Consider the following 12,652-nt stretch of genomic DNA (forward strand, 5'->3'; position numbering starts at 1 on the left):
TCCCAAGACTCTACAACTAGGAGCAACTTGTGCAGCACCTCCTGTGTGGGCTAAGTGGGACAGAGTCCTTGCATGGTCTGCAGGCGGCAGAGGCAAACCGCCGCAGTTATCCCTGATTCCAGAGGTGGGCGTGGCCCACTGCCATGGGAGATAGATGAACAAAAATGACTTGCAGCCCCATTTACCTAAAGGGCACCACAGAGGAGGGCATTGTGACCAAACACCACCTGTTGGTGCTCTCGCTTCCCCGGGAACACAACCGCCCTGCTGCTGCCACTGCCAAACGTTCTGGGCAGAACCCACACGCCTGATCTCTGTCACTTCCCAGGATCCTGCAACTAGGAGCACCCTTTACACCTCATATGGGGCTAAGTGAGATGGGTTTCTTCATGCATGGTCTACAGGTGGTGGGGGCAAACCACCGAAGCTATCACTGACTAGAGATGGTCATGGCCCGCTCCCAATAGGAGTCCTTAAACAGGCACCACCTGCAGTTCCAATCACCTCAGAGGAGGGCATTGCAATCAAACACAAGCTGTTGTTGCTCTCACTCCCCTGGGAACTCATGCACCCTGCTGTTGCTACTGCCAAATGCTCTGGTCACCTTGAAGATCTGCCTAGAGCTTATTACCACTTCCCAGGGCCCTGCAACTAGGAGTAGCCTGTGCCACCTTCCTGCAGATCCTTGCTGCTATTGACAACCCAACAACCAGGCACTGACTGCTGGCCCTACCCATTGCCTCTTTCTCCCTGAAAACACACTGAGCACCCTGGGAACAACAGCCTGCTCACACCAAAGAAAGAAAGAGACAGGAAATATTCAAACTCCCACACCAAAAATAAATAGTAACAGCCCCCCCTCCCAAAGTACAAAGGGTTATTCTTGCATAGAATAACATAGAAGTAGCCTTACAAGACTAAAGTTTGGCTTCCCCCAAACTCACAGAAAAAGAAAAACACAAGCAAGATGAAAAAGCACAGAAACCATTCCCACTTAAAGGAACAGGAAAATTCACCTAAAGCAGACAGCGATGAAACAGACCTCTGCAGTCTGACGGACATGGAGTTCAAAAGGGAGGTACTGAAAATACTGAAGGAATTAAGAGAGGATATTAACGGTAATGCAGATTCCTTTAGAAAGGAACTAGAAAATATAAGGAGGAGCCGAGAAAAACTAGAAAAGTCATCTGAACTGAGCTTAAGGCAATAAAGAGCAGAATATATAATGCAGAGGAACTAATTAGTGACGTGGAAGATGAAATAATGGAAATCACCCAATCAGGACAGCAGACAGAAAACCAAATGCAAAAATATGACAGCAATATAAGAGACCTATGGGATAATATAAAATGGGCCAATCTACGCATAATAGGAATTCCAGAAGGAAAAGAAGAAGAAAAGAGGATTGAAAATATATTTGAAGAAATTATGGTTGAAAACTTTCCAAATCTAAAGCATACTGATATCAAGATACAGGAAGCTTCATAACAAGCTGAACCCAAATAGGACCACACCAAGACATATTATAATAAAAATGGCAAAAGGTAAAGATAAAGAGAGGATTCCAAAGGCAGCAAGAGAAAAGCAAAGCATTAATTATAAGGGAACCTCCATAAGGCTATCAGCTGATTTCTCTACAGAAACACTACAGGCCAGAAGGGAGTGGCAAGATATATTCAAAGTGCTGAAAGGAAAAAATTTGCAACCTAGAATACTCTATCCAGCAATAATATCATTTAAAGTAGAAGGGGAAATAAAGAATTTCTCCAACAAACAAAAGCTAAAAGAATACAGCAATACTAAACCCATTCTAAAAGAAATACGGAAACAGCTTCTCTAAATTAACCAAAAAAAAAAAAAAAAAAAAAAGAGAGAGAGAACAGAGAAAAAGAAGAATTAGGATGGAGGAAACCACAACTGGCAAGCAATCACTTAAATAAGCCAGCATACAGCTCTAAACATGAAGATGTAAAAAACAAAAACAAAACAAAACAAAAAAAGACATCAAAATCATACAGTGTGGGGAAGGAAAGTAAGAAAATATAGATTCTTTTTTTTATTTTAATGATACATCTTAGCCTGTATGACTATCAGGCAAAAGCAAGCAGATATAGGAAGGGCTTAACCTGCTTAAAAAACAGGGCAACCACAAATCAATTACATTCACAAAAATTGAAAAGAAAAGTACTCAAGCATAAAATAAATGTAAACCCAAAAAAGAAAAGAAGAAAAGAGAAACATAGAATCAACTGGAAAACAAGGTTTAAAATGGCAATAAATACGTATCTATCAATAATTACCTTAAATGTCAATGGACTAAATGCTCCAATCAAAAGACACAGAGACAGATTAGATAAAAAAGCAAAAACCTTCAATCTGCTGCCTACAAGAAACTCACCTTAGAGCAAAGGACACATGCAGATTGAAAGTGAGGGGATGGGAAAAGATATTTCATGCCAATGGACCAGACAGGAAAGCAGACGTTGCAATATTCACATCAGACAAAATAGAGTTTAAAATGAAGCTCATCAAGAAAGACAAAGAAGGACACTATTTAATGGTTAAAGGATCCATTCAAGAAGAGGACATTACAATCGTCAAAATATATGCTGCTAATATAGGAGCACACAGATACCAACAACAAATACTAACAGACATAAAAGGAAAAATCAATGGGAATACAATCATACTGGGAGACTTTAACATCCACTCACAACGGACAGATCCTCTAGACAGAAAATCAATAAAGCAACAGAGATCCTAAAGGACACAATAGAAAAGTTAGAATTAATCGACATTTTCAGGCAATTACATCCAAAAAAATCAGAATATACCTTCTTCTCAAGCGCACATGGAACATTCTCAAGAATTGATCACATACTGGGGCACAAAGCTAACCTCAACAAATTTAAGAGTAGAGAAATTATTTCAAGAATCTTCTCTGACCACAATGGCATGAAACCAGAAATCAACCACAGGAAAAGAAGTGAGAAAAAACCTACTACATGGAGACTAAACATGCTACTAAAAAACCAATGGGTCAATGAGGAAATCAAGAAGGAAATTAAAAAATACCTCAGGACAAATGATAATGAACACACAACAACTCAAAATCTATGGGATGCCGCAAAAGCAGTGCTCAGAGGGAAGTTCAGAGCAATACAGGCCTTCCCAGAAAAATCTCAAATCGACAACTTAACCCAACACCTAAATGAATTAGAAAAAGAAGAACAAGCAAAACCTAAAGTCAGCAGAAGGAAAGAAATCATAAAGATCAAAGAGGAAATCAATAAAATAGAGATTCACGACCACATATTGGGACACAAAGCGAATCTCAATAAATTTAGGAGCATAGAAATTATCTCAAGTATCTTCTCTGACCACAATGCCATGAAATTAGAAATCAACCATGGGAAAAGCAAAGAGAAAAAACCTACTCCATGGAGACTAAACAACATGCTACTAAAAAACCAATGGGTCAATGAGGAAATCAAAAAGGAAATTAAAAACTACCTGAAACAAATGATAATAAAGATACAACCTCTCAAAACCTATGGGATGTTGTGAAAGCAGTGCTCAGAGGGAAATTTATAGCAATCCAGGCCTTTCTCAAAAAAGAAGAAAGATCCCAAATTGACAACTTAACCCTCCACCTAAATGAATTAGAACAAGAACAAGAAAGTCCTAAAGTCAGCAGAAGGAAGGAAATTATAAAGATCAAAGAAGAAATCAATCAAATAGAGACTCAAAAAACAATAGAGAAAATTAATAAAACCAAGAGCTGGTTCTTTGAAAAGGTGAACAAAATTGACAAACCCCTGGCCAGACTCACTAAAAAGAGGAGAGAAAGAACCCAAATCACCAAAATTATAAATGAAAAAGGAGAAATAACAACGGATACAGCAGAAATACAAAAAACCATTAGAGAATACTATGAACAACTATACGGCAACAAGTATGACAATCTGGAAGAAATGGACAATTTTCTAGAATCTCACAGCCTGCCAAAACTGAATCAAGTAGAAACAGACCAACTGAACAGACCAATCACTAGAAATGAAATTGAAGAGGTCATAAAATCGCTCCCTACAAATAAAAGTCCAGGACCAGATGGCTTCACAGGTGAATTCTATCAAACATATAAAGAGGAATTGGTGCCCATCCTCCTTAAACTCTTTCAAAAGGTTGAAGAAGAAGGAATACTCCCAAAGACATTCTATGAGGCCACCATCACCCTCATTCCAAAACCAGATAGAGATACCACCAAAAAAGAAAACTATCGGCCAATATCATTGATGAATATAGATGCAAAAATTCTCAACAAAATCTTAGCCAACCGAATCCAACAACATACCAAAAAAATTATACACCATGACCAGGTTGGGTTCATCCCAGGTTCACAAGGATGGTTCAACATACGCAAATCAATCAGTATCATAAACCACATTAACAAAAAAAAGGTCAAAAATCATATGATCATCTCAATAGACGCAGAAAAAGCATTTGATAAAGTCCAACATCCATTCATGATCAAGACCCTCGCCAAAGTGGGTATAGAGGGAACATTCCTGAATATAATCAAAGCCATTTATGATAAACCCACAGCAAATATAATCCTCAATGGGGAAAAACTGAAAGCCTTCTCACTCAAATCTGGAACAAGACAGGGATGCCCACTCTCACCACTGCTCTTCAACATAGTTTTGGAAGTCCTGGCCACAGCAATTAGACAAACAAAATAAATAAAAGGCATCCATATAGGAAGAGAAGAGATCAAACTGTCACTGTATGCAGATGACATGATACTATACCTAGAAAACCCTAAGGACTCAACCCCAAAACTCCTTGAACTGATTAATAAATTCAGCAAAGTGGCAGGATATAAGATTAACATTCAGAAGTCAGTTGCATTTCTGTATACCAGCAATGAAACATTAGAAAAGGAATACAAAAATACGATACCTTTTAAAATTGCACCTCACAAAATCAAATACCTCGGAATACACCTGACCAAGGAGGTAAAGGACCTATATGCCGAGAACTATAAAACTTTAATCAAAGAAATCAAAGAAGATGTAAAGAAATGGAAAGATATTCCATGTTCCTGGATTGGGAAAATCAATATTGTGAAAATGGCCATACTACCCAAAGCAATCTACAGATTCAATGCAATCCCTATCAAATTACCCATGACATTGTTCACAGAACTAGAACAAACAATCCAAACATTTATATGGAACCACAAAAGACCCAGAATTGCCAAAGCAATCCTGAGAAACAAAAACCAAGCAGGAGGCATAACTCTCCCAGACTTCAAGAAATACTACAAAGCCACAGTCATCAAAACAATGTGGTACTGGTACGAAAACAGACAGACAGACCAATGGAACAGCATAGAGAATCCGGAAATAAACCCTGACACCTATGGTCAATTAATCTTTGACAAGGGAGGCAAGAACATCAAATGGGAAAAGGAAAGTCTATTCAGCAAGCATTGCTGGGAAACCTGGACAGCTGCATGCAAAGCAATGAAACTAGAACACACCCTCACACCATGCACAAAAATAAACTCCAAATGGCTGAAAGACTTAAATATACGACAGGACACCATCAAACTCCTAGAAGAGAACATAGGCAAAACACTCTCTGACATCAACATTATGAATATTTTCTCAGGTCAGTCTCCCAAAGCAACAGAAATAAGAGCAAAAATAAACCCATGGGACCTCATCAAACTGGCACAGCAAAGGAAACCCAAAAGAAAACAAAAAGACAACTTCCAGAATGGGAGAAAATAGTTTCAAATGATGCAACGGACAAGGGCTTAATCTCTAGAATATATAAGCAACTTATACAACTCAACAGCAAAAAAGCCAATCAATCAATGGAAAAATGGGCAAAAGACCTGAATAGACATTTCTCCAAAGAAGATATACAGATGGCCAACAAACACATGACAAAATGCTCAGCATCCCTGATTATTAGAGAAATGCAAATCAAAACTACCATGAGATATCACCTCACACCAGTCAGAATGGCCATCATTAATAAATCCACAAATAACAAGTGCCAAAGGGGGTGTGGAGAAAAGGGAACCCTCCTGCACTGTTGGTGGGAATGGAAACTGGTACAGCCAATATGGAGAACAGTTTGGAGATACCTTAGAAATCTATACATAGAACTTCCATATGACCCCGCAATCCCACTCTTGGGCATCTATTCGGACAAAACTCTACTTAAAAGAGACGCATGCACCCGCATGTTCATTGAAGCACTATTCACAATAGCCAGGACATGGAAACAACCCAAATGTCCATCGACAGATGATTGGATTCGGAAGAGGTGGTATATATACACAATGGAATACTACTCAGCCATAAAAAAGAATGACATCATGCCATTTGCAGCAACATGGATGGAACTAGAGAATCTCATACTGAGTGAAATGAGCCAGAAAGACAAAGACAAATACCATATGATATCACTTATAACTAGAATCTAATATCCAGCACAAATGAACATCTCCTCAGAAAAGAAAATCATGGATTTGGAGAAGAGACTTGTGGTTGCCTGATGGGAGGGGGAGGGAGTGGGAGGGATCGGGAGCTTGGGCTTATCAGACAGAACCTAGAATAGATTTACAAGGAGATCCTGCTGAATAGCATTGAGAACTATGACTAGATACTCATGTTGCAACAGAACAAAGGATGGGGGAAAAAATGTAATTGTAATGTATACATGTAAGGATAACCTGACCCCCTTGCTGTACAGTGGGAAAATAAAAAAAATTAAAAAAAAGAAATGAAAAAAAAAAATAGAGATTCAAAAAACAATTGAAGAAATCAATAAAACCAAGATTTGGTTCTTTGAAAAGGTAAACAAAATAGAAAAACCTCTGGCTAGACTCACCAAGAAAAGGAGAGGAAAAAAACCCAAATAAACAAAATCAGAAATGAAAAAGGACAAGTCACAATGGATACTGGAGAAATACAAAAAACCATGAGAGAATACTATCAACAACTATATGCCAACAAATTCGACAACCTAGAAGAAATGGATATCTTTCTAGAGACCTACAGTCTGCAAAACTGAATCAAGAAGAAATAGATTGACTGAACAGACTGATCACCAGAAATGAAATTGACTATGTCATAAAAACACTCCCTACAAATAAAAGTCCAGGACCAGATGGCTTCACAGGAGAATTCTACCAAACATACAAAGAGGAACTTATACCCATCCTCCTTAAATGCTTTCAAAAGGTTGAAGAAGAAGGAATACTCCCAAAGACATTCTATGATGCCACCATCACCCTAATTCCAAAACCAGACAAAGATACCACCAAAAAAGAAAACTATTGGCCAATATCATTGATGAGTTTAGATGCAAAAACTCTCAACAAAATTTTAGCCATCTGAATCCAACAACATATAAAAAAGATCATACATCACGACCAGGTGGGATTCATCCCAAGTGCACAAGGTTGGTTCAACATACACAAATCAATCAACGTCATATGCCACATTAACAAAAGAAAAGTTAAAAACCACATGATCCTCTCAATAGATGCAGAGAAAGCATTTGAAAAAGTCCAACATCCATTCATGATCAAAACTCTTACCAAAGTGGGTATAGCGGGAATATACCTTAACATAACCAAAGCCATTTATGACAGACCCACAGCAAATATAATACTCAATGGAGAAAAGCTGAAAGCCTTCCCACTAAAATCTGGAACAAGACATGGAGTTCCCGTCATGGCTCAGTGGTTAACGAATCTGACTAGGAACCATGAGGTTGCAGGTTCAATCCCTGGCCTTGATCAGTGGGTTAAGGATCCGACATTGCTGTGAGCTGTAGTGTAGGTTGCAGACGCAGTTCGGATCCTGCGTTGCTGTGGCTCTGGTGTAGGCTTGGCAGCTGCAGCTCCAATTAGACCCCTAGCCTGGGAACCTCCATATGCCACGGGTGTGGCCCTATAAAAAAGAAAAAGACAAAAAAAAAGACAAAAAATCTGGAACAAGACAGGAATGCCCACTCTCACCACTGTTATTTGACATAGTACTGGAAGTCCTAGGCACAGAAATCAGACAAACAAAAGAAATAAAAGGCATCCAAATAGGAAGAGAAGAGGTAAAACTGTCGCTGTATGCAGATGACATGATACTATTTATAGAAAACCCTAAGGACTCAACCCAAAAACTACCTGTACTGATCAAGAAATTCAGCAAAGCAGCAGGATACAAGATTAACATTCAGAAATCAGTCACATTCCTGTATACTAACAGTGAAATATTATAAAAGGAAGACAAAAATACAATACCTTTGAAAATTGCACCCCCAAAAATCAAAGACCTGGGAATACACCTGACCAAGGAGGTAAAGGACTTATATGCCAAGAACTATACAACATTCATCAAGGATATTAAAGAAGATGTAAAGAAATGGAAAGATAGTCCATGCTCCTGGGTTGGAAAAATTCATATTGTAAAAATGGCCATGCTACCCAAAGCAACCTACAGAGCCAATTCTATCCCTATCAAATTACCCATGACATGTTTCACAGAACTAGAACAAACAATCCAAACATTTATATGGAACCACAAAAGACCCAGAATTGCCAAAGCAATTCTGAGAAACAAAAAACAAGCAGGAGGCATAACTCTCCCAGACCTCAGGCAATATTACAAAGCCACAGTCATCAAAACAGTGTGGTACTGATACCAAAACAAACACAGACCAATGGAACAGCATAGAGAACACAGAAATAAACCCAGACACCTATGGTCAATTAATCTTTGACAAAGGAGGCAAGAACATAAAATGGGGAAAACAGTCTTTTCAGCAAGCATTGCTGGGAAACCTGGACAGCTGCATGCAAAGTAATGAAACTAGAACACACCCTTACTCCATGCACCAAAATAAACTCAAAATGGCTGAAAGACTTAAATATAAGAGAAGACACCATCAAACTCCTGGAAGAGAACATAGGCAAAACACTCTCTGACATCAACCATATGAATATTTTCTCAGGTCAGTCTCCCAAAGCAATAGAAATGAGAGCAAAAATAAACCAGTAGGACCTAATCAAACTGGCACAGCAAAGGAAACCAAAAAAGAACACAAAAAGACAACTCACAGAATGGGAGAAAAAGTTTCAAATGATGCAACGGACAAGGGCCTAATCTCTAGGCTATATAGGCAACTTATACATCTCAACAGCAAAAAAGCCAACAACCCAATGGTAAACAGGCAAAAGACCTGAATAGACATTTCTCCAAGGAAGATGTGCACATGGCCAACAAGCACATGACAAAATGCTCAGCATCCCTGATTATTAGAGAAATGCAAATCAAAACTACCATGAGATACCACCTCATACCAGTCAGAATGGCCATCATTCATATTTCCACAAATAACAAATGCTGGAGAGGGTGTGAAGAAAAGGGAACCCTCCTGCACTGTTGGTGGGAATGTAAGCTGGTACAACCACTATGTAGATCAGTATGGAGATACCTTAGAAATCTATACATAGAACTACCACATGACCCAGCAATCCCACTCTTGGACATATATCCAGACAAAACTTTCCTTAAAAATGACACATGCACCCACATGTTCATTGCAGATCTATTCACAATAGCCAAGACATGGAAACAACCCAAATGTCCATCGACAGATGATTGGATTCGGAAGAAGTGGTATATCTACACAATGGAATACTACTCAGCCATAAAGAAGAACGACATAATGCCATTTGCAGCAACATGGATGGAATTAGAGACTCTCATACTGAGTGAAGTAAGTCAGAAAGATAAAGACAAATACCATATGATATCACTTCTATCTAGAATCTAATATAAGGCACAAATGAACCTTTCCACAGAAAAGAAAATCATGGACTTGGAAAATAGACTTGCGGTTGCCAAGGGGGAGGAGGAGGGAATGGGGGTGGTTGGGGAAATTGGGGTTAATAGATACAAACTATTGCCTTTAGAATGGATTAGCAATGGGATCCTTTTGTGTAGCACTGGGAATTATGTCTAGTTACTTAGGATAGAGCATGATAATGTGAGAAAAAAGAGTGTGTACATGTACGTCTAACTGGATCACCATGCTGTACAGTAGGAAAAAAAATTGTATTGGGGAAATAACTATTTTAAAAAATTAAAAAATAATAATAATAATAAATAAATAAATAAAATTTAAGTAAACCCGAAAAAAGAAAAATACACCACATTGTATCTTTAAAACATTGCACAACTTTCAAAAACACTTTTGTATCAGCTACATCATTTCAATCGACCACAGTCCTTAGAGGCATGTAGGATATGGAGTTCCTGTTGTGGCATAGTGGTTAGCAAATCCGACTAGGAACCATGAGGTTGTGGGTTCGATCCCTGGCCTCGCCCAGTGGGTTAAGGATCCAGCGTTGCCGTGGGCTGTGGTGTAGGTCGCAGACGCAGCTCGGATGCTGTGTTGTGGTGGCTCTGGCATAGGCCGGCCACCACAGCTCCGATTCGACCCTAAGCCTGGGAACCTCCATATGCCACAGGTGCAGCCCTAGAAAAGACCAAAAAAAAAAAAAAAAAAAAGGTATGTAGAATATACTCCTTAATGATTTTCTTTCTCAGCTTCTAAGATCTCTATTTTTCCCCATCTGATTATTAAATTAATATGTGCTATTTAAATTTTTCTCACATAATCCAGGAAGTATAAGGAATGAATTAAAAGCTACTGGCTCCCTCACCCCCAACATGTATCATTTCCTTTTAGCTGTTGTCTGTGCATGCACGTGGAATACAGACAAGAATGGGATCTCCTTAGGATGTGTCCTAAAAACCCCGCATCCCTTTCTACTGCTGTGGAACAATTTACCAGTGTTCTAAGACCCAGTCAGCAGAGAGTCCCACGTCCTTATGGAATTAGGAGATTTATGTCATTGTCATTCCCGCCACCCACCCGTTAGATGCACAAACATCTCCACCCCACTTCTTCTTTTCCTGGCATCTGAATGAGATGTTATATACCTTCTAGCAGCTACAGTTCTTGAGCAAAATGCTCACCTTAGAGCTCACATCCAATCAGCTGGCTCCAACCCAAGGGCTCCACTCCTAGGGCAGGTGGTGGTGGTGATTTAGGAAGGAAGCTGGAGAGACGCAGAGCTGGGACAGGCTGGCTGGCAAGCCTGTTAAGTGGAGAAGAAAGAGGAAAGTGCAGCTTAATTCAAAAAGTGCAAGTCAAATGGGCCTCCCAGGTATTTCACTCAGTCTTTTCCAACAACAGCCCAAACCCCTGGGCCTGGCGGTCTGTATACATGAGGCCTAGTGTTTGTTTTTAAGTCCATGACCTAGAGGTTGAGTATAGCCCCTCTCAAGGCTGGAAACATGACCTGCCCACAATCTATGGGCATCTGCTTCTTCAGAGAAAAACAGAAAGGCAGAGAGGGGGCACAGGAGAGGGGAAGTCCCCACCACCACGTGTCAGTCAGGGTGCACCCTCATCCCAGAGGGCCACCTCCCCTCAGACCTTAAAGCTCAACAAGGGGGGAGGTTAGTCCATGGGCTTTGCCCTTGTGAGTCTCTGCAAGCTCCTGGGAAGCTGTGTGCAGGATCAGAAACTCTGAAAAGTTGGACTCCTTCACACAGCACATCGGACACCAGGTCTTGGCTCCCTTGGCACAGACCCGCTGTCCCTGAGCCCTGGAAGGTGAAACGCCATGTTTCCAGAGTGCCTTGTATCCACAGTCCTGGCTACAGTCTGTCCCTCATCTGCCTGCGTTCAGAGATGAATCCTCAGGGAGTGGTCAGACACCAGGCCTCAGCCCCAGAGAAGTGCTGACAGCACAGCCCTGCCTCAGGCCGCTGCCTGGTAGGTCTGCTTCCAGCAGCAACAGGGAAACACAGGGCTAGATGCCCTTCCGAAACCTCCATTTTCAGTCATTCCAACCATTTTGGAAACCACAGAATACATGAAAATAAACATTTTTTGCTTAGACAACTGGCATAGTTTCCATTACCTGCAACTGAAGGCCCAGCAGGCCAGGTACATCGGGGTCTCCAAGACCACCCTGGGCTGACGGGTCACTGACAGTCAGGACCAGAAATGGCGTTTTCACTGTCATAGTCCATTACAGCAAAAGGTAGGGCAGGCTCTCAGAGGAAAGTCTCACAGCAAAGCCCGGGGGGGCCAGGCACAGGCTTCTGTGAGTCCCCCCAGCCATCCCCCAGCCTCGATTAATCCCTTCAGCAGTGACGATGATGACACAGACAAGTGCTATCAACAATGGAGGCTGGTCCGAGCCTGGCTACCCAAGATGGTCCCTGGGGTCATCTATACAGGGACCATGTGACACAGCATCTGCAAGGTTGTCCCCCCATCCCCCAGAGGGAGGTCAGGCATAGCACAAACACAGCATAAGCCACGTAGAGAAACTGGGACACCACACCCTATCTCATCGTTTTTGTTTTGTTTGTTTGGTTTTGACTTTTTTTAGGGCCAAGGGTTGGCATATGGAAGTTCCCAGGCTAGAGGTTGAATCAGAGCTACAGCTGCCAGCCTACACCACAGCCACAGCAATGCCATATCTGAGCCACATCTGTAACCTACACCACAGCTCACAGCAACGCCGGATCGTTAACCCACTGAGCAA

The 12,652-nt window shown here is 40.7% G+C and overlaps 1 long non-coding RNA gene across 2 annotated transcripts in view; it reads right to left on the reverse strand.

Annotated features, from left to right (window-relative positions):
* The window catches only part of LOC146396506 (uncharacterized), a 229,565-nt gene that overhangs the window by 202,618 nt on the left and 14,295 nt on the right, over window positions 1-12,652 (reverse strand). For both annotated transcript variants that reach the window (XR_014826584.1, XR_014826583.1), the window contains exon 3: window positions 11,067-11,188. This is a non-coding gene — a long non-coding RNA (uncharacterized LOC146396506). The remainder of the gene's footprint in view (window positions 1-11,066; window positions 11,189-12,652) is intronic.

This window comes from Sus scrofa, chromosome 14 (assembly GCF_054392235.1).
Source record: "Sus scrofa isolate SSC_HxYL_T2T_F1_AM1 chromosome 14, Sscrofa_HxYL_maternal_Yorkshire_Landrace_v2.0, whole genome shotgun sequence".
NCBI lineage: Eukaryota > Metazoa > Chordata > Mammalia > Artiodactyla > Suidae > Sus > Sus scrofa.